At 51.9% G+C, this 17,995-nt stretch overlaps 1 long non-coding RNA gene across 1 annotated transcript in view; it reads right to left on the bottom strand.

Moving 5' to 3' along the window:
* Nucleotides 1-9,104: 9,104 nt before the first annotated feature.
* Nucleotides 9,105-17,995, bottom strand: part of LOC111097425 — a 35,834-nt gene continuing 26,943 nt past the window's right edge. The window contains exon 5 of the long non-coding RNA XR_005364663.1: nt 9,105-9,967. This is a non-coding gene — a long non-coding RNA (uncharacterized LOC111097425). The remainder of the gene's footprint in view (nt 9,968-17,995) is intronic.

Genomic DNA, 17,995 nt, shown 5'->3' with positions numbered 1-17,995 from the left:
ATGGGTGATTCTCATTGGCCCCATGGTCTTCTGAACCATAGACAGATCCTGCCTCCTCCCAGAAGCTGGTTGAGAAGACTCAGAAAAGGAAAAGAAAAACAAAAACAAGAATGTCAGGGACTAGAAAAGATCTGAGATATTAACTAAATTCAGTCAACAAGAGTGAGGCCCAGAATGGGGAAAGGAGCCTTCTGAAGTCATACAATGACCAGGCATGCTCTTATGACTTCTACACCTTTTCCTCATACAATACAATACAAAGCATACAAAGTAAAACAACTTGAACCTGGTAGAAGGAGGCATGATATTTATATGTGTGTTTCCAATTTGAGCTTTTCTGCCCCAAATGATGAGGACCAGGACAAAAGAATCCTTTTCTTGAGGTTTCCTTGTTACAGTCTCTGTCAAGCAAAATCAGAAAGGAGGAGTTCCTATCTTAGGTATGTGACTGCATGTGTATTTACACACACACACACACACACACACACACACACCCTTCAATTTTATCCCTGGGCTCCCTGAGGGTGACTTACCTCTCTCCCCTCTCCCTCTTTCCTCCAGCATCAGATGGAATGCTCTTCAGTTATTTCATCTTTTTGCATTTGTACTTTATATTTTCCACCTGCATTCCCCTTAATGCCTTCAGATCAGCTCTCCCTAGACAAGGATACTATCTTCCTCACCAGCCCAAGAATGTCCTAAGGGAAGCAACCATGATAGCTTGTTGGGTTGGACACTCATTCCCATTGGTACCTATGCATCCCTCACTGGATTCCCATTCCCACAAGACAAGGACTGGTTTTCCCCAGGAGGCAGAGACCTGTCTCTTTAACTCACTCCTCAATTCTTACGATGATAGTGTGAGCTCAGAGTAAGAGGGTAATTATAAGAAAATTATACTTGGGCCAGGACTCCTTTCAGGAACCAGACACCTTCTTAAAAGTGTGAAGGAAGTGCAACACCCAGGAATCTTAAATCTCTCTCTATCTCTCTCTCTCTCCCCCCCCCCACTCTCTCTCTCTCTCCATTTTTACAGGTTTACATCCAACCTCCCCTCCTCATCCCAGCTTCAAAAACATCTCCATTATTCAGTGTATCCAAAGGCAGGAAAGAATCTTGGGAACTTTGGTGCTAAGTTGCTAATTGGGGTCTGTGGCTTGCAAAGAAGGGTTCTTGTGTCACAGAGAAAGTGTTCATGTGTCCTTGCCTGATGGCCCCCTAAGATGGGGCTCTTTACCCACATCCTGGGAGAAGGCATATCTCTGCAGAGCTAGAACCAGTAGACAAAGTACTCTGTGTCTGAAGATGGTAATGATGAAGTCCTGAGAGCCAAAAAGACTTCATTCTAATTCACTTAAGACAGAGGTCAGCTCCAATGCCCTGATGCCCCTCCAAGCTATTTGTTGTTCTCACCACTGGGTTGCAGGGACAGGGAGCAGAAGGGGAGCAAAACTCTCACCTCTTACGCACAGAAAGACTGTGCTAAAAGAGACTTTAGAAATCATTTAGTCCAATCTTCTCATTTTACAGATGGGTAAATATAGGCTCAGAGAGACTTGCATAGTAATGTAACTTTCCTTCCATGTCTGAAACTCAGAAGTACCACCTCCTGAGCAGAGGAGAGGCACTGTGGGAGAGTGGAAAGGCCCTCGAGTCTGATAGGGCTGGTGTTTGAATCCTTACCCTGCCACCTGAGATGCTCTGTGTTCTTGGGAAAACTATTTAACCTCTCTGAGTCTGTTTCAATATTTAAAATAGGCTGATGATGGGTATTGTAAGAATTTAATGACATAGCATGTGAAGAAGACCTTCATATACAACAGATGATCATAAAAGTGAATTTTCTCTCCCTACCCCATCATCAGCTCATTTGCTCTCCCTAGAGGGCTTCCACCCATATTTCTCCTGCCACTGCCTGCCCCTGACTCCTGCCTCTGACTCCCTCTCCACCAGAGTAAGCTGGGGAAGGAGAGATTGATGAGAAGGACTTTGCAGCCCTCCTGAGCTCTCTGCCCCACTGCTTTGGGTGAGGTGTATCTTTCCATCCATCTCTGAGGGGTAGCAGAAATCCTTATACAACCAAATAAAGGCAGAGAATAGAGCAAAGGTAGGAGGAAACTGGCAAGGGTCAGTAAGTTGGCCTCTTTGTTCCTGGAAAATGAGTGCAATTTCCCTTCCTTTCCACAGGAAGCTGGGTCCAGTGAGCCAGCAGCGGTGAGGTGTTGCCTTGGTGAGTAATGGCCCAGCAATGGCTCTGTCCTTTGCTTGTACCTCATGCCCCAAAGATGAACTTAGGGCCAACAAGCCAGGGGGAGTGGTGACAGCTTCAACTCAGCCATACCACTCCCTGCACCAGCCCCTCAACACCGCATTATTTCTTTTCTTCAGGGTGTCCTTCAGACTTGGTCTCAAGAAAAGCTGCCAGAGCTCATTTGATTCTCAGCACCAGAGGGAGATGGAGACCCAGAGAGGGGAAGGGCCTCATCTAAGGCACACAGCCACTCAGCACCCTACTGCCCCCGAGCCACAGAGGCTGTGGGACATTCTGACACTCCCAGGACCCTACCACTAGCCTACAAGCTTATGCACAAAGGAAGGAACTAAAACTAGAGGGACCTAGATTTGAGTGTCAGCTCACTAACTATGTGACCCTAGAAAAATTACCTAGCCTCAATGTTTCCATCTGTGAAAGGCAATAATGAGGGACACCTGGATGGCTCAGTGGTTGAGCATCTGCCTTTGGCTCAGGTCATGATCCTAGGATCCTGGGATCGAGTCCCACATTGGGTTCCCCCCAGGGAGCCTGCTTCTCCTTCTGCTTATGTCTCTGCCTCTCTCTCTATGTCTCTCATGAATAAATAAATAAAATCTTTTCTTTAAAAAGGTGATAATGATCATATCTCTGGGGTAGTTAAAGAACAAAAGTATACTCAAAGTGCTGCACGCAGTGCTTGGAACATGATAGGTGCACTTTTCCACTCTCTGTTTCCTCTCCAAACATGGCCAAGGGGAGCAAGAACATCCAAGAACATCCAGGGTGACGCTCACAGTGTGCCCTCCTGCCCTGTGCTGGATGGCTTCCAGAGGGAATTGAAGCCCAGAAATGGATGATCATGTCCCCAGAGGAGTTCAGGGGCCCCCTCAGGCCTCACAACAAGATAAGAGAGGCTCCTGCTAAATCATGCCCTAGCTCTGAGCCTGAGCACATTAGATATGGACAGAGAAGGGTAGGATACACTAAATCTCTGCATCCACCGCTGTCGCTGACCACCATCAGGCTGTGGAACAGCCACCGAGCTCTGTGCCTGCTCTGTGGCTGGTGTGGGCCTGGGTGAAATGATGCACATTTGCAGAGCCAGAGGAGGGCTTGATCAGGAAAAGCACAGAGGAGTCCCCTGAAGGATGTAGAGGGAGCCTTTTAAAGAGCCTGCCCCTGATCCATTCATAGATAGCCACTCTTACACTCCTGCTAGGAGGCATGTCATGCATCCCATCCTGCATGCTGATCAGCACTGCCTGCAAGTGACTAGGGGGGTGTGAGCAGACACGCCTCCTGACCCAAGGCCCATGCTTCCCAGCATATGCCGCATGTCTCATCTGAGTCTTGTCCCCACCCAGGGACATCTTTGAGCCTCTTGGTAGCTGGCAAACTTAAAAAGGCTCAGAGAAGTAAGGTGACCTACCAAAGTTACCCAGACTGGAAGTAGCAGATGTCCAACTCGAAGCCATGTCTTTTGAGTCCAAATTCAGTGCTGTCTCCGTTGAAGGGCAACACACACACAAGCACACACCGCATGCCCTCACTCACTCTCACCAGCACATGAGCGCATGTGGCCAACACCAAGGGCTTACCACCGCCAGACCCCTTTCGAAGGGGTTTATTAAGTCAAGTTGAACCATTCCAACCCCTGTAGGAGGAAGGCACCCAATATCCTCATTTTTCAGGTAAAGAAACTGAGGCACAGAGAAGTTAAGTAACCATTCAGGGATATATAATTAGAACTTAAATGTGAATCTAGAGTAGCCTGGCTTCTGAACCCAACCTCTTGACCGTTCTGCTATCTCCGATAGACTGTGTCTTTGCACACATGTGTATGCACACAACACACACGCACACACACACAACACACACTGGGAAAAGTGGAGCTGGTTCAGGCCCTGGAGTGGACTCCTTCTCCCTACACTCCCCTTCCCTACCCTGCCCAGTCCCCTGCATGGAAACCCACCCCCCACCATTGCCCTCCCTTGCCCCACACCTGTCTGCCCAAGGCCCCAGCTCCCTGGCCCCCCAGAGGCCTCAATTGCATTGCAGAGACGTCCTGGCAGTCGGGAGGCAGAACAGAAGGAAATATATGTAGCATCTTATTAGTAAAGGACATCTGAGCCTCTAATTAAAATTTGCCTAATGACCCAACTTCTCCGTCATTTTCGCTCTCAGAGACATTAATTTAAGGTGACAGGTACTTAGGCAAAGGGAAAATTAATTATTCCTTTAAAAAATTAAAGGGGAAAAGAGTGGCCTGCTCTCTTATTTATTGATTTTTTTTAAATGTTTATTTATTTTTCAAACTCCCTCTCATTCTTTCCGAGTAAAACCTGACATTGGAGAATAATTCATTGAAGGGAAGGGGATCGGGAGGGGGTGGGTGACCTGCTTGTGCCCACCTCCCCTGGAGAGGGAAGGCTAGCTGATGCCCAGGTCAGGGCTGCTGTGGTTCCCTCTGCCCAGGCCCCGAGATTGCTCATGGAGAAGCTGCCCATTGGTGCTGGGATTCCGGGAGAACCTGTTTTCATCCCGGCTGTTTGAGTTGGCTGAGCTAACGGTATCTGTTTCTTCACAGAACAGATGGTGGGCACCTCTCCCTTGACACCAGCCTGCAGCCTCGCTTTGTGCCTGGGCATACTTCCCCAAGCAACAGGCTGCAGCCTAGAACACGCTCCATGGGTGCAGGCACAGGTGCAAAATGCCCGGGGAGGCAGCTGTGGTCTGTCTGCATGACACCTGGCCTGGGCCTGGAAACTTCTCATTCCTGGGTCTAAGGACAGGGAGGGCTTTGGACAAGGGTGAGGCCATCCACATAGGGAAGCAGGGCACAGGCTAGATGATAGTCCCAGCTTGGGTTTAGAGTCTGCACAAACCCACTGAGGGGATTGGTCTAAAGAATGCAGAAACATCTCCCTGCCTGCACAGGCTCGTCCTCAGACTCCCTAATGTTCTCTGCCTCTTCCCAGGGGCCTGCTCCCACCCTCCCCATCCAGCCCACCCCAGTTCACTGCCCCACTCCTGTCCCCAGGCCCTTCTATGGCTCTGTCCTCATCCTTCAGGATGGTAGCTTTGCAACTGGGTTCTGGGTAGACTAAGAAGAGAGATGAGGAAGGGCGGGGAGGTGGAGAGGTGAGGAGGGAGGGTGAGTCCTCCTTCCTGGAGACCTGGAAGTCCCTCGCATCCTGTTACTCACTTCTCTCTCTCTCTCTCTCTCTCTCTCTCTGCTTCTCTCTGATTCTCTCCGTCTCCCCTCCAGCAACATGACTGCTGCTGGGAAATCTGTCAACTTTTGCTTCCTGGGGAGCTGAGGGAGGCTTTTCTAGCAATTAGGCCAAGGCCTCTGATCCGAGAGATTGTTAAACACCTGGCAAGCAATAACCCGCTCCACTGGGCCCCGTGGGGAGGGCAGGAGGAGGGCAGGGCAGCAGTCAGAGCCTCTTTCCACCGCCTGGCCAAGGGACCAAGGCCAGGTGCAGGAAGGACTGAGGGGGAAGAGAAGGTAGTGGGGATACGAGCCTTAAAAGTCCTTCCCTGCACGCCGCCTTTCAAGAGCCACAGGCTCAGCTCCGGGCCCAGCCAGGCCACTGAGCTGCAGGTCCCTCGCTACATGAGGGTTAGAAAAGAAATTAGTGGTCAGGCTGTGGCAGAAGGAGAAGGCGTGTGTCAGGAGCAGAGCAAAGAGAACGGAGTTTGGAGTCAAAAGCCCCAGGCACAAGCTCCTCTCTTTCCTTCCTCTGCCATCTTGAGCATGCAACTTCACTGCTTTGAGCCTCGTTGGCCTCCTAGTGAAATGCAGACCCACTGCAAGGTGTCCCAGGGACGGGAAAATTAGTTCAAGGACAGAAAGTTTCACTGGTGAGGCACCAGGCTGACTCAGTGGTTGAGCGTCTGCCTTCAGTTCAGGTCATGATCCTGGGGTCCTGCATTGGGCTCCCCACGGGGAGCCTGCGTTCCTGTCTCGGCCTCTCTGTGTGTCTCTCATGAATAAATAAATAAAATATTTTTTAAAAAGAAAGAAGAAAGAAACAAAGAAACAAAGAAAAAAAGAAAGTTGCTTTGGAACAGGACAAAGAGCCCCCCCTCTTGAGGCCTGCCCTGCCACCCCGCCACCCCTCCACCCCACCGCCCTTCCACCCACTGGCTGGGGGGGAGCTGTAATTCCCCTAATGCAAGGAGGGGAAACAAAGCGTCAAGGTTTTAAAGATGCCTGTTCATCTTGCTTTGCATACATTTGCATATTGAGTTCAAGAGGCTTGTCCTAATTCTAAGGATGGAAAATAAAATAAATTAACGAATGCAAGATGAACAAATGTGATTCCTGCAGCCATTGTCTCCCAGGCTGTTCTGGGCTTGACACCAGGGAGACAAAAAATGTTCTCAAGGCAATCAACTTAATCATCTCCGGGCAAGGGCCCCAGACAGAGGCACCCTGCCTCTCCCACCCCCACCCACAGGTCTGGGAATGGGGGCACCAGGGCAAGGGGGGACCATCCGTGAGCTGCACTGGGAACTTGCATCTCAGGGCGTGGTGGACGAAAGCCAGGGTCCTGGCCCACAAGGCCCAGGCGTGAATCCCAGCCCTGCCACGTCCAGATGGGCGGCCTTGGGAAGTCACCCAACCTGTCTGCTCTTCGGTGCCCTCGGGACTCAGACAGTCAGATGGGGATAACCCGTAATACGGACTCCATAGGGTTGGTGTGCAGACTCAATGAGTGGACGTGAGGAAACTACTTAGTGAAAGGCGTGATAAGCGCTCATGGGTACTACTGTTCTTATCACTGTCATCATCATCACGTGGTCGAAAATGCACACAGGACCAGGAACCTGAGATTTGTGGGGTTGTGCTCTTCCCCTGCCCCTGGTCCTCTGGCCCTCTTGGCCTTTGTACCCACAAAGGGATGCCCCGGCGCCCTTCAAGCTGTGACAGCGGCCCCAGTCCTGGCCCGCCCCGGGGCTGCTGGAGAACACACTCTGAGGGGGCGTCAGAGGCACAGCCCTGGAAAACCCGCAACCGGCCCTCTTCCTCGCATCCCTCAGCTCCTACACTCCGGAAGGACACTGCCCGGTGCCCTGGGACAAGCGACAAGCTCCGTCTTCCTGCTTCCACCCCGCCCGCCCCGCCCCCCTCCCCCCCCCCCCCCCGCCCCCTCACACCCTGCTGGCCGGATCCGGATCCGAGACTCCCCACCGCCTCCACAGACACCCGAGCGGGACCACAGCTCACAGGGGGCCACAGCATCCACTTTGCCCGACCGCTTCACTCACCACATTCCTCCCTCGCTGCCGGGAGGGAGGGCGGTGTCAGGAGCCCCACTTTAAGGTCCAGAAGATCAAGGCTCAGAATGAAGCAACCTGAGACGTCCCCCTGCCAGAATGGTTAACAGGGAGCTGGGAGACCCGTGATCCCCGATTCCTTCCCATGGCTGGTCTTTCCAAGGCACAGAAAGGAAAGGAGGTGGAGAGAACACGGCAACCCCACTTCCCACCTCAGCACCCCTGCGGCACAAGGCTCCCCTGCTCAGGAAGCTGGCACCCGCGCAACGGGCCAAGAATCAGCGCCACTGCCTGCAGGACGTTCTGGAGCTTCACTGATTGATGGCCCGAAAGAGCCACCCCTGAGTGCCTCGGCCGTGACCATGACCCCTGGCCCATCCCGTGGTGGCTCCTTCACCCTGGACTCATGAGGCTGCTGGGCTAAGTCAGAGGTCAGATATCAAAAGCCCGGGGTCAGTGGCTCCCACTTCCCACCCAGTCCAGGAGGACCCAGGCCCAGGCTGGGGAGAGGGTCAGGAAGGAGAAGGGGGAAGGTCCCAACAGCCAGCCCAGCATCCACGCTTCCCCCAGGACCTTCCTCTGGCGCCCCGAGTGGGCGGCCTCGGCTGCCATCCCCATCTTTCCTAGCTCCTGAGGCCCCTTCTCGGGCAGAGGCCCATTAGGTTGATTAAGAAGCACATTCCGGAATGAAGGAACATATTTCAGTCCCCAGAGGACCCTCTGCATTTTCCCACTCCCTCTCTTCTCCCTCTGCCGTTCCCTCTCCTTCCTCTCCTCTGTCAAGGCCCTATCCCTGCCCTCCATGGCCCTGTCACTCACCTTCTGGCCCCCCGGATTCCAGGGGACAAAGATGTGAGCCAGACTCGGTCAGCGCCGCAGGATGGGGTGGGCCAAGCTGGGCCGGGCTGACATGCTAGATGTGTGTCGGAGAGGGAAACAGGAATCCTCCAGCATCGATCATATAATTTAATCCTCTCAATGGCCCTTCCAGGGAATTATTACTCCACTTTTTATAGATGAGAAGACGAAAGCTCAGAGAGGTTAAGTAACTTGCTCAAGGTCACCCAGCCAAGAGACAAAAGTCAGCAGTTCTGAAGCCCCGCGCCTCACTCACCATGCTCTCCTGTAATGCCTCCTCCTACCCCATGGACACCAGGATCACACAGTCTGGCTTCTCCCACCCACCTCCCGGCCACCCAGCCCAGGGGCCCAACTATCAACTCAGACATAAATCACATCGAATCACCAGGGAAGCTGGTTAAATCCAGAGGCTCCTGAGCCCTCTCCTAGAGCTGCTCAGCCTGAGGTGGGGCCCGGGGATCTGTGTATTTTAACAACTTGCCTTAGTGAGTCCGATTTCCAAATAAGTTTAGAAACCACTTTATTAACCAAAATTATTTTTAAGACTTTATTTATTTATTTATTTATTTATTTAAGAGAGGGATCATGTACCAAGCATGAGTTGGGAGAGGGACAGAGGGAGAGGGACAAGGAGAAACAGACACCACGCTGAGCGGGGAGCCCAACACAGGTTGATCCCAGGACCCTGAGATTGTGACCTGAGCCAAAGATAGATACTTAACCGACTGAACCATCTAGGCACCCCCCAAAATTCTTTATTTTGCAGATAGGAAAACTGAGACCCAGAGACGGTATGCAATCAGCCCAAGGCCACACAGCAAAAGCCCAGAGTAAGGCCTAAGTTCCAGCCCCCTTTCAACCTGGAGGGTCATTAGCAGAGAGCTGCCAGTCTCCAGGCCTTCTCAGGCACCAGCCCCTCCTCGTCTCCACCCCCACTTCTTCCTGAGTAACCAAACCAGGAAAGCTAGGGCACAGCATTCGCAGGGAAGAAGTGGCCTGCCTCCACATCCCTTCCCTTCTGGGCCTGGCAAGGATGTGCTGTATGGAAAGGTCTTTACTTTCTCTGGGCCTCATTTCTTTCATCTGTTAGTTGAATCTCTGAGACAGGACCTTTCTGTTTCCTGAAGGGAGTCTAGAAGCAAGGGAGAACGAAAATCCCACCAATGCAAGTGGCGACTCTGGCCAGCTCCCCAGACCATTGGAAATGGGTCACTAGCTACGAGAACGATCCACTCCCAAAGCCTTGGGGTTCGTGCTCACAGGCACTGCCATCCGGGTTGTTCTGGTTAAGATCTCATGGCCACAGCAGAAGGACACGCGTCAGAGGGACCTTGCATGGCAGGAGGCTGCTTGTCTGGCAAATCCGTCACAGTCGTCCCCAGCAGATGGGGGGAGTAAGCCACGGTCCAGAGACAGCAGCACGACTTGCCCCTTTGTAGCACTAAAGCTCCCACATCCCAGGAAAATCATCAGTTTCAGACTAGCCCGACGTTGGCCACTCTTGGCAATAAGTCACTTGCTCGGGGTCACACGGCACAGGCCCTTCCCCCATCAGGAACTCTTTTCCTGTAAGAGAAGCAATGGATGGCGGCATCCAGGCTGCAAAATTCTAATGGCAATAAACAACAAGAGCCACAATAATGTCATGTTTCTTCAATTCTAAGAGGCCATTGATTTTAAGGAAAAGTCAAGTTAACAGATTTTCAGGGGGGGATCCCTGGGTGGCTCAGCAGTTTGGCACCTGCTTTTGGCCCAGGGTGTGATCCTGGAGTCCTGGGATCGAGTCCCGCATCGCATTCCCTGCATGGAGCCTGCTTCTCCCTCTGCCTGTGTCTCTGCCTCTCTCTCTCTCTGTGTCTATCATAAATAAATAAATAAATAAATAAATAAATAAATAAATAATCTTTTTTAAAAAAAGCTTTTCAGGGGCAAAAGGGGAGGCACATCACATTACGTGTAAGATGCATCTTGATGCCGGAATTCAAGTGTTGGAAGGAAAGATAACGGGGATCTTCGAGCTGAGGAAGTACAGTCGTAATAATAACCCAAACAGACGCGCAGCCCAACATGCACAGCCCTTGTCCATCGACAAAGCACTGTGGGGGGTGGCGGGTGTCTCCACTGTGGCGAGGAGGAGGACGCTGAGGCCCAGGGAGCTTCCCCAGCTAAGCCCAGGCATAGGCCCAGAGGTCTAGTGGACCTGAGGATCTTTGTTCTTGGAGGCTCTTCCCCAAGGGCTGACATCTTGGCCAAGAAGGGTGGAGTCGGGGGAGGCATCCTGTACCCTTCGGGAGACCAACAGCATTAGCTCCAGCCATATAACACCAATGGCCTCGTAATTTATATAGCGGTTTTCATTACTTCCCTTCTCCAAAGGCTTGTTCAATAAATTACCATTTTATGAATTCCAAAGTGCTCCGTGGAGCGCAGAGCTGCACCTGGCTCCAACTGCCATAAGAGAAAGGACAGAGGGGGCTGGGGAAAGGGTGCCGGGCTCCCTGCAACAGCTTGCCTTACTTGAGGGCGAGGGGGGATCCCCACAGGCTTGGCCGGTGCCAGTCCCATCAGGTCCTGGTCTCTCCCCACATCCCAGCGCTGTGAGCTTGGGCCTCACTTCCCGCCTATAAACATAGGAGGATCAGATCTCCTTTGTGGATTGTGAGGGAAGTAAATGGGATGATGGGATTACCATACCTGGCACGTTGTAATGATAATAAGCTCTATTTCCTGTCGCTGTAACCATCTCCTTGCTCCACTCAGATCATCAGTCACCCCCTCCTTCAGGGAGCCCCCCAGGACTGCCCTGCTTCAGGCCTCCTCTTTCTCTACCCTAAAACTCTCCTCAGTAATATAAAATAGATCAATACTTACTGATATGGGGGATGCCTGGGCGGCTCAGTGTTGAGCACCTTTCAGCCCAGGGCGTGATCCTGGAGATCCAGGATCGAGTCCCGCATCAGGCTCCTTGCAGGGAGCCTGCTTCCCCCTCTGCCTGTGTCTCTGCTTGTCTCTCTCTCTGTGTCTCTCATGAATAAATAAATAAAATATTAAAAAAAAATACTTACTGATACGGAGAATCTCCAGCATACGTTGTGGAGTTAAAAAAGCAAGATGTAAGCCAATTTGTAGAGTATGATTCCAATTTAATACAATATATTTTTACAGATATGAATATATATTATATATATATAGAGAGAGAGAGAGGAATATATCTGTATAAGCCTAGAAATAATCAATTAGTAGGTTTCACAAACTGTTAACAGTTGTTTTCTTTTTAAGATTTTATTTATTTATTCATGAGAGACAGAGAGAGAGAGATACACACACACACAACAGGCAGAGGGGGAAGCAGGCTCCATGCAGGGAGCCTGACGTGGGACTCGATCCCAAGTCTCCAGGACTGAAGGCAGCGCTAAACTGCTAAGCCACCCGGGCTGCCCTGTTAACAGTTTTTAACTTCTGAATGATAAGTCTTACTTTGGAGGAGAGTCAATTTTTATTTTTGTGTAATTTTATGTAGTGGCAGTGGGGGTGACCTTTACCTTAGGGTGTGTGTTTTTAATATACTTCTCAAGTTAGAAAAGGAAAATAAAAGATGACTCCTCCTCCAAAGAATATGAAATGAAATACTCTTCTCTTCCTTGCTCCGGGAAGATGAGGCCAGAGGTTAGACTCCGATGCTGAAGTGTGAATTGGGAGGGGAATTTTTTGCATGCAAGTGAACCAGGCTCTGGGTCCTGTTCCCTCCCTCACCAGCCCCCTCCGGTCTCTACCGCCCCCTCCCCCACCCCCACCAGGAACCTAACCCTGTCCTCCCTTGGCATGTGCCTGGTGACTTTGAATGGCAGAGGACCTAGCTGTGCATCCCTGAGTCCCTCAGAGGGAAGGAACTGGAGCTGCATCCTTTACCATCGTGAAGATGCACCTGTACCAAATGTGGTCACCATGGCAACATAGTCACACCAGGGGGCACTGTCCAGAAAACAAGTTGCCTGGAAACAGGGCTGAGGATGGGCAGGGTCCGACCAGAAGGAGCTGCCTACTCACCCCCAACTCCCCACCACCACCCCACACCCCCACCCTACCCCCCAACCCCCGTCTCCTATTTCTGAGGAGGAGGCCAAGAGGGAGAAGCCAAGCAAGAAGCAGGCGGACCGACAGCGGAGATGAGGAGGCCCAGCAAGGCTCTCCTGGCCCTGGACTTGGGTTTCCTGCTATGTGAAGAGACAATGGCAGACGTCCTCGGGACGTTTCCAGGCCTCACAACTAGTGCCCTAGCTGGAGATAGGTAGTCACAGAGCCAGACAGAGACTTTGGGCTCTGAAGCAGACAGCCTCAGTTGGGGAATATGCTCCATCACAAGTGTTGGCATTTCCCTGTGCCTCAGTTTCCATGCCTATATAAAAGAGGAATCTTGGAAATACCTACTTCTGTTGGCTATTGTGAAGAATAAATATTATTCTGTTTGCACAGTATACACTCACAATATATGTCACCTGTTGTCATTAAAATGCTTGGCACATAGTAAACACTCAATAAGCATGTTTATTATTAATTCCTCCCTATTCTAGTAGGTTCCAGACAGCCTGCACCCTCTGTAGATGCATCCACAATTATTTGTCAAGCCCTTACTCTGCCAAGCTTTGTTCTAGGCCCTGAGGATACAAAGATTTAATGAAAAAAATCATAAGAATTCTCTGCTTGTGGGTCTCACAGAGGAGGCGGGCCGTGGAAGTCCACAGAGGGAAGATGCCATACTGTGACCTGTGCTGGATGGAAGCAAGAAGGGACAGGTGGAGGGGGGCCGGAGGCACTTCTCAGTAATGCCTGAGCTTGGGATTGAATAAGTGGAGAAGGGCAGCCCGGATGGCTCAGTGGTTTAGCGCTGCCTTCAGTCCAGGGTGTGATCCTGGAGACCCGGGATCGAGTCCCACGTCAGGCTCCCTGCATGGAGCCTGCTTCTCCCTCTGCCTGTGTCTCTGCCTCTCTCTCTCTCTCTCTTTCTCTCTCTCTCTCTCTGTCTTTCATGAATAAATAAATAAATAAAATCTTTTTAAAAAAATGAATAAGCTGAGAAGCTGGCCAGGGAATAGCATCCACAAAGGGACCCAGGTAAGTATGAGGATGAAACGAGTGGTTTATAAAGCAAGTGGGGTGTTGGTTTGCAGTAGGGGTATGGGGCAGGTGACCTAGAGAGCACAGGATGAACAGGGTCACATGGACATGGGGTAGCTTCTGAGGACTCAGGTGTCACCTGAGGATGGTGTGGAGCAGGGGAGGATAGGGGCACACCTGGAGGAGCAAGAGCTACAGGATGGCCATGGATGGGGCACAGTTCAGGGAGCGGGGGTGATGGGGAAGCACTTGGGTCCTCCTTCCAAGGCCCAATCCCTGACCCATGGTGTGGCTGGCATGGCTCTGAAGCCCCTCGCCCCCACAAGGAGCAGGGTATGATTTAAAGAACGAGCCAAGTCCAATGCCTGGAGCAATCAATGCCTTCATGGGTCCCCTGCCCACCCCAAGTCTCCCAGGGGCTCTCGTGGCTGTTCCCAAAAGGAACCTCCCAGACAGTCCAAGCAAACCCAGTGTGACAGGAATAAGTGCTGTGCCTCCCAAGAGAATGCAGAGAGCATGCCAGCACCTGAGCAGCACTCACTGTGATGGATGCCATCCTGGCTCTTTGTTCCAAAAACCCCTGGCGCATGGTGCTACAGTCACACCTAGGAGCTAGGATGTAGCGGGACCGTGGAGACCTGCAGCACCTCTAGGAAGGTGTCACCCTGGTTCTCCCAGCCCCCTTCTCTCTTCGGGAGAGCTGCAACTGCAGCAAGCAGGCAAAAGGGGGTGGCAAGTGTTTCTGCAGGTGGGGAGCCCACAACATCATCCTCCCCGAATTCTGCAGATGAATTTTGCAGATGAGGAAACGGAGGCCCGAGAAGTAGCATACTCAAGGCTAATAAATAAGCTACCAGTAGCAATGGGCCCCTGGGGCTCGCCCCCTGGCCTCCTCCCCTACATCTCCACGGGACAAGATGCGCCCTGCCAACACAAAACCCCAGCTCCAGCCCAATCCTGGAGAGCCAGACCTGCTCCTGTTTGTTTGTTTGTTTGTTTGTTTGTTTGTTTGTTTTTTAAGTCCTTTCGCTTTTAACCTGACCTTGAGCTCTGCTTGGTTAAGGAAATGAAGTAAGGGTTCTGCAAGGCAGGAGGAAGGGGATGAATGAAACAGTGCTGGGAGTGAAGATCAACCGTTCCCGGTTCCTCACAGGCCCAGGGTTTTCCCCATATTCAGCTGGGCTCAAATAGAAGGGGTTTGGAACACACCTCTTTGAAAGGGCCTCATTCAACTGAGAGGTTAAGAGAAGACAAGGCCTGGGGATAAAGGACACAGAGACCACCAGCTTATATACCCTGGGCCTGTGAACATCCCCTTTTCTTTTCTTTTTTCTTTTTTTAAAAAGATTTTATTTATTTATTTATTTATTTATTTATTTATTTATTTATTTGCACCCACACAAGCAGGGGGCGGTGGAGGGGCAGAGGGAGAAGGAGAGACAGATTCCCGCAGAGCAGGGAGCCCCATGAGGGGTTCCATCTCAGGTTCCTGGGATCATGACCCAACCCCAAGGCAGCCACTTAACCAACTGAGCCACCCAGGCGCCCCAAGCAGAGCTTCCAACAGGTCTTCCTGTGTCCCTACCTGCAGTCCCAGAGTGAAGGGGGGGGGGGGATTGGGGGAGAGCTCCTCCCACTGGACTGTGGTATCCTGGGAAGTAGCTATTGGATCTTACTCCTTGTTGGGTCCTCAGTATCAAACATAATAAATCACCTTAAATCAAAGTGTAACAAAAAAGTCTCAATAGGAGGAAAGAAACAAATATTCATGAAGTGCCTGCTGTGAATCGGACTCTCAGCTGCAGAAATGTGCCTCATCGAATCTGCACTCCATCCAAGGTGCTCGGAGAACTGTGGTTGTCCCCACCGCAGGTGAGAACACCAAAGTTCAGAGAGGTTAACTTCATCTCCCCAGCCCACACAGCTTTCCAGTGGCAGAGTTGGGAGTCGTGTCCAAGGCAGCCCGGCTCTGAAGCTATGGTCATCCCTCCTCACCTCGCCACCCCTCCCCCTGATGTGGAGGAGCTGCAGTGAGAGGGCACCCAGCTTTGGCAGCCTGGCCTCCTGGAATAGCCCCGGGTCTGGAAGCCTCTCCTTGCACAGCTCTGTGGCTAGAGCACCAGCTTTCATGTCTGCCTGGCTCCTGGAACTAGCCTCCTGGTCTGTGCCTCATTCTGTGCTCCCGAATAAACGAAAATGCCTCAAAGATGACTTTTTCACCAAATCTAGCCTATGGGCCTTGTTTCTGAAAGGCACCACATCTGGGGTTTCTGCTTCTGGCTGGGGCATCACATAAGAGATGCAGGCAGGGAAGGTACAGGTCCTGGGAAGACAGACAGAGTGACCCTCTAGTGGCTGTGACACCCTCCTGCCACCCCCCGAGACCAGGTACCTGGCCCTGAGTGAGGCTGCTGGGTAGAGGGGGGTTAATACCTACTGAGAAACAAGCAGTGCCAAGCCCAGGCGTGTGCTCCATGCACAAGGCTGCACTTAATCCTCAAACAGCCCCGTGAAGAAGGCACACTTGTCCCCACTTTATAGCACAGATGGGAGGAGGGACTCGTCTAAAGCTACACACAGAATTTGAACCCAAGTCTGTCTCACCTGAAACTTGTATTCTTTCTGTGACATTATATGACATGAGTGGAAGCCCTGGGTTAACAATGTCCCTTGTTGGAGGGGCCAGTAGCCACGTGGACCAGGCCCACAGGGGACCAATGTGGAGGGGGCGTGGCCTCCGGCAATTGCCCAACAGACTAGACCCTTGGAAGTGGTCACCAGCAGCAGTGAGCTCCCACCGCTTCCTGGTCCCTCCTTCCTAATAGGAAGCCTGAGTGATGGGGAATCAGTGTTCCTCTGACCTGTCACCTCTCGGACCCCAGGGACTCCAGGGAAGGCCCAAAGAGCCCAGGAGGCCTGCATCTGCACAACCATTAGGTACCCTCTCAGCGGCCAGGCCTCCCTGCATTTGGTGGGTGAAGAAATTGGGGTGCAGAGAAGAGGAGGGCTTAGCCAAGCCCACCAGCCCGGGGAGCTGAAACAAAGGCACTCACATCTTGCCCTTCCCACTGTGGGAGCCCCTCCTCCCACAGGCTCAGGCCATTTGAGAAGCCTGGGTCCCTGTGGGTGGGTTGAGAACTGGATTAGTGTTGCCTTGGCCCAGCAATGTTTATTCCTCAGGGTTTGTGTCCAGGTGACAGGACCCAGCATCTGGGAGGATGGAGCTCTAGGAACATAGTAGGCTTACTGCCATGATAAAGAGCTTAGTGCGTGCCAGGCATTCCACATGTTATCTCCTGCAACCCTGTGTGAAGTGAGCATCACCGACCTGGGATCAAAGTTCCCAGGGCAGGGACCCCAACACACCCCCATCCACCAGGGCTGCCTCCTCTCCCGCCAGCTAGGCCAGAGTTGGTGAGGACAAAGCACTACCTCCTCACAAGCCAGGTGTCTCTGAGCCCTGGAAACTGGCTGAGCTGGGAGCACAGGAGCAGGCTGGAGACTGAGCTGTCAGCTTCCATCTGCGTGGGTTTGATGCCTGCTTCAAGTTTCCGCTCGCATTCAGGGTGGTGATTGAAGGCACCGGAGGGGAACTGCGTGTCTTCCAGGATTATGATAGGTACTTGCTGGATAATGACTCTATGTCTATTCTAAGCAGGAGGCTGGTGCCAGGTGCCCCCTCCTCTAGTGACCTCGGCTCCACAGTGAGGCCTGCTTTCCACGGGCTGTCCTTCCAAGTCACAGGAAATCTCTGCTCTGGCCAGAGGGGTGCATACAGCTAGATGTCAAGGTCATCCTTCCTGACTCACAGCTGAAGCTCTCTGGCCACCCTTGGTTGCTGAGCTACCTAGAGCTCTCTGTCAGCCAACTCTGAGAAGCCTCTGTGTTTGTTGTCAACTGTCAGAGGCAAGAAGTTCTTTCTCAAGTTCAACCTGCAATGGTCAGGGCTAAGACACTAGGGCTGAAGGTCAAGGAAGCCAAGTCTCGGTCCCAACCCCACCACTACCATGCTACACACTCACCACTGGGTCACAGGAGTTTAGCTGGTGGCCACTGAGGCTCTGTCAATTTATAGTTCACATCTAAGATGTCCTGTAGATCACAGTGTGAAGGCAGCTTCTTTCATTTCTCTGGTTGGAGCAGTTTGGGGCTTAATGGGAGGGAGAACCACAGACCCAAAGTGGGACTCCTCCCTCCAGAAGTCTCAAGAAGAGTAGAGATGGAGCTGGGGTCAGATCGGGGGCCAGGAGGCAGAGGCAATGGGACTGGGCAGAGGGGGCCTAGGTGTTTTCCTGTGTCTCTTCCAAAATCTCTATAAGGAGGGGCTCAAGGCACCAATATGTTCCAAAAGGAAGGCCCACTACAAAAGCTGCCTTGCACAGCAAGCCTGGTGTTATTGTGAAGATGATTTCAGATCAATAAAAACAGCCAAGCTCTCTAGAGGCGCTTGATTCACGCTTTCCATGAGACTGAGGAATC

Source organism: Canis lupus, chromosome 9 (genome assembly GCF_011100685.1).
Source record: "Canis lupus familiaris isolate Mischka breed German Shepherd chromosome 9, alternate assembly UU_Cfam_GSD_1.0, whole genome shotgun sequence".
Taxonomy (NCBI): Eukaryota; Metazoa; Chordata; class Mammalia; order Carnivora; family Canidae; genus Canis; species Canis lupus.
Note: the sequence above shows the minus strand (reverse complement) of the source record. Positions and strands in the feature narration are given on the sequence as shown.